Below are 4875 nucleotides of genomic sequence, written 5' to 3'. Positions count from 1 at the left end.
GGTGGAGCAGTCTTTTGTCTTCGCTCTCCTTTTTGGATTGGGGTTTATAAAGGCTATGAGAAATAAATGTCAGGCGAATTTCAGTATTTACTGTCTTTCTTATCTCTTCTCTATTTCTTTCTTAATTTTAACTCATCCCCTCCCCAGGAGTGGGTGAATACTTCAGGCCAGACCTGCCAATGGTGCCTCAGATGTGGGCTTGGGTATGGGATAATAACGTGATGGACACGAGAGATGAAGAAAACACAGCAGGTGTAAAATGAAAAGTGAGAGCTCAGATAAACAGTAAATGTGGAAGTGCACTGATAATATCGGAAATACAATTAAAACGTATTTGTAGATGTAGAGCAGAAAAATTATTGTCAACTGACTTTACAATTGCTTAGAGATATATTAAGGACAAGAGAAGCTTGCATAGAGCATCAACAGGTACAGAAATTTTTAGAGTTTGTAAATATTTTAAATTTTCTGCCCCCCCCCCCCATACTGGTTGTGCAGCTGTCTCCATTTTTGAGATGTTCCTGGGCTTGGAGAAGTAAAAGCAGCAAGGCCCTGACTTTTCTGGAGCTCAGAGAAAGGAGGTGAGGAAAATGAAAATTGCATGGATACACTTGTTTAAACTTCTAAAACGCCAAGCCTTTGCTACAGCTAAATTTGCCTTCTGTCCCTGATCTGCAGAGGGAACACTGAGCATGCAGTGCATCCTGTCCAGATCCAGTGGGCAACTGCTAACCATGGCCTCTCAGTTCTGGTCCCTTTGGGATGGTTATACTGCAGAGCAAGCACCTCCACTCAACCCTAGGCAGACAGGCATCTGTGGGCTGAAGCCTCTTAAAAACAGCTGCAAGTGTCAGCTACTAGTTCCCAGCATATTGGCTGAACCACAGAGAGTGCAGCCTCCACAAAGCCCAATTCCAGAGGGCAACCAAGGACCACAGGCTCAGGGAGTTTCCATTATGCTTTGTGCAGCCGAGCATCTGTAAAATTGCCAATGCTTCCTATCAGCTAATGGGATCTTTTCAGACTGAATTAGAATATTTTTTATTTAAATGATTGTTTTATACACCTTTCCAGTATTTGGAATATATGCTGTATCCTAAAGAAACTATGCCTCAGAAACTGGAAATTAGGAAAGATAGCTTGTAAAATTTGAATTGCTTTCAGAAATTATTGGGACATATTCAATGCCTGTGTACCCATTTAAAATTGCTTGTGGGAGGTTTGAGCTTCTCAGTAAAATTTTAAAAGGAGTAGTGATGCCAGTTTCCCTAGACATCTTACAGATGTTCCTAGACGGGTACTGAATCAGGTGAAGTATGCAATGCAGATTAAGCAGGTGCATTAATTAGTTAGGTCCAACCTTGGCAAGCATGTATTTTTCCCAGGAGACTTACTCCAGAAATACTATGGCAAAGCAGTTTTCTTTTATGACTTCATCTTCCTGTTTCATCCAATAAGGTATTAGACCCTTATTTTGAAGCAATAGCTTTTTTGGTACAGAAAAACTAGATAGAATCTGGGTGACATTTTGGTAGAGAATCTAGTGTGATCAATGTTCCTCATACTAAACAGCAGGTTGATTGGTTATTTCACAATAATGATTCTTGGGAAATTATGTTTGCTCAATTTTTAGGTCAAATTAATAATCTTTTTCTGACTGATAGATTGTTTCAATTTGCACAAGTGCATTTCTTTAGTCATGTTGCAGTATTGAGTAAATTAAGCTATGTGCATGTGGCAGTCAATACGTATTCAGTGTTTAAATTGCTGCTTGAACAAACTGGAGAAGCCACTAAGCATGTGATAACTCATTGCTTGGAAATTCCTAAAAATACTAAAATGTATAATGGATCTGGATATATTAGTAAAGCATTTCAGCAATTTTGTTCCCAATGGAATATTGAGTATAAAACAGGCATTCCTTATAATCTTCAAGGACAGGGAATTGTGAAGCATGCCCACACCTCACTGAAAACTCAAGTTCAAAAATTAAATAGGGGAAGTTACACCCCCAGTCACATTAAGTCATATTTCAAAAAGCTATACTTGTGAACTTTAAAAGAAATTGGAAAATAGAAAAGAAATGGACAATTTTGTTGATAGATACAGCTTACCAGAGTTAAATGAAGATACAAACAACTTAAATAGACCTGTAAACCCTAAGGAAATAGAAGCAATTATTAACATTCTCCCATCACCCCTCAATGTCCCCCAAAATCCCTGAAGGTTTTTTGATGAACCAAAATTATCTCAGAGCCTGTACCTCGAGGCCTGTAGGACAGAAAGAAAACCTGGCTTGAGTTTGAAGGATAGTCTCAAAGCTATAGAGTGGGGATGAGATAGCAAAATCTAGGTAGACACCACTCTGGGTTGGCTGTCTGTCATTGGCTGGAGGTAGTGCCTCATCATATGATTTTACTTACCCTATATAAACTGACACTCAATGTAATAAATTGAGTTCCTGCTTTGACTTGACTCCCTGTTGCATCTGATTGTCCTGCATTGGGGGACTGGGGATCTGATTGTTCTGCATCATGGGACTGTGGAACAGGAAGATAGCACACTCACCTTTCCTTGAGGAATAAGGCTAAGGATGCCTGGAAACTGGTGCCAAAACATGGGGCTTGGCTACTCCCAGGGCCATGCAGTTGGTCAAGTTTAGTGGGATCCCACAATGGGTAACACAACTTCAAACAAAAATGACCCAACACATAAGGCCCTGAGATGTATGCTACTTTGCCAAGGCCTGTAATTGTCAGTCCACAATGCAATCCAAGCATGGGAGGATATAACTACCCTGGCCCTCTGGTACCCACCAGGAATCTTTTCTCATGGGACATGTGGAACTGGGTGGAGACTCTGGCCAGAGAAAAGGAAAAACACTTTGATATGCCCCCACCATTGGGATTCTCTCCAACCATTAAGGCCCTTAATGCGTGTGTTCACCCCATGGCTCTGAACAGGAGAAAAGGGGACAGATGAGGGGGAAGATAAAAAAATGGCACAGAAGAGCAGTCCCAGGAGTAAGGAATAAGGCAGGTAAGGAAAAGATCATAACCAAGGAGAGGTCTAAAGATTTAAAAAATAACCAACTGGCTCGAGGGGTTAGGGTGAAGGAGACAGGCAAGAAACAGGAAAAGGTCAAAGATTGGGAGTGGTCTGAAGAATCCAAAAGTAACCAGTTAACAAAAAGAAGAGGAAAAAAGGGGACAGTTGAGGGGGAAGATCAAAAATAGGCACAATTTACTGAAGATCAGTCCCAGGAGTAAGAAATAAGGCAGGCAGTGGCAAAGACAAAAAGGAAAGTAGGTATTGCCTGTGACAAGAAGCAGCAACTTCCTTATGCCCCCAACACCCTGGAAAAATAAAATAGGAGAGGGGAATGGGACAAATAAGGGGGTTCCATCCCTGCCAGGAGGAAACTCCTTTGGGAATAACTGCAAAGTTGGGACTCTCAGACAGAGGAACGTGGGGCAAAGCTTTTGGGGGATTCAATCCCTACTTACACATAGGCCTATAGGGATAAGGTTTATGGACCCCAAGCTTTCCTGGTCAATTTTGCCCCCGGTCCTAATTGCCCCCTAGCCTGCTGTCCTTGGCAAGCTAAGGACCTGAAAGAATTGAAGAAGTCAGAGGCCAAGGATGGTCCCAACTTCTTTTGGGCCATGACCCTCCTCCAGGAGGTAGCCTACTATCCTTGTGTCCCCAAGGACTGGTATGATCTAAGGCTACCCTGGGGGGATCCCAATATGTCAAATGGATGGCCTTCTTTAAGGAAGCCTGTGACACTAGGGCAGAGTTCAATAGAGTGGCCAACCCCCCAATTTCTATTACTTATCTGATGCTAACTGGTACTGGGTAAGGCTTTTTCATTGGGGCCCAAAAGCCACTATTGCAGCTCCATATTGGGATCAAGTTAGACAAGCAGCAGGCCAGGAGCCTGGGCCAAGCTAGAGGAGGGACCCACTGAATCACCTAGAGCTGGCATGTTGGAAATCTAGGGGAGCCATTTCCAAACTTTATTGTCCTTGTGTAGACCATCCTTGAGGGGAAATAACCCCCAAATGGGCTTAAAGACCAATTTACTAAGTTCCTAGTCTGGGAAGGTATGAACCAAGATACTAGGATGGCTTTTGCTGGCCTTAGGGAAGAGTCCATGAGTCAATGGGTTGTAGAATCCAAGAATTTCAGGACTCAGTCCCATACCAGCCAGACTCTTGTGGCAGCCCTTTGGGCCCAGACCCAAACTCTAGCCTCTTCTTTTACTCAAGTCCTGGTGGGTGGACAGCAAAAGAAAACACCTGGGAAATGTTTCTTATGTGGTCAACTGGGGCATTTTAAGAGTGATTGTCCACAAAAGGGCAATAAGACCCAGGTGTGGAAGGGACCAACTCTGTCTCTCTGCCCTCACTGACACAAGGGGTACCATTGGGGCTCAGAATGCAACTCCAAATTTGTCATAAGTGGGAAATCCATTCACCAATCAACCTTTAAACTAGATGGGACCTTCTATCCTCCTTAACCAAAGAATAGAAAGATGCACCTTCAGTTAACTGGACCATTCCAATGATAAAGGGGTTACAACCCAATATGAATACTATTTTTGGGGACAAAGACAACAATGCCTGGTAGATACAGGAGTTGATAGGACCATCTTCAGAAAGGAAGAGGTCCTAACAGCTGGGATCTCACAACAAGGCCACCTGCCATGGGGGTTGGGAGAAGGTCTATATCTCAAGAAATGGCCAGTCCCATAACTTGGTTGGGACCGGATGGAGACAAAGTGTTAGGAGCCAATTTTCTCCTAAAATCATTGCAGAAACCATCACCCTAGGGGAGTCTGCAGAGAACCTCACACCCCTAATTGTGTTAGGA

The sequence above is a fragment of the Microtus ochrogaster genome, chromosome 5 (assembly GCF_000317375.1).
Source record: "Microtus ochrogaster isolate Prairie Vole_2 chromosome 5, MicOch1.0, whole genome shotgun sequence".
Lineage (NCBI taxonomy): Eukaryota > Metazoa > Chordata > Mammalia > Rodentia > Cricetidae > Microtus > Microtus ochrogaster.
The sequence above is the reverse complement of the archived record's forward strand: the minus strand, read 5'-3'. Positions refer to the sequence as shown.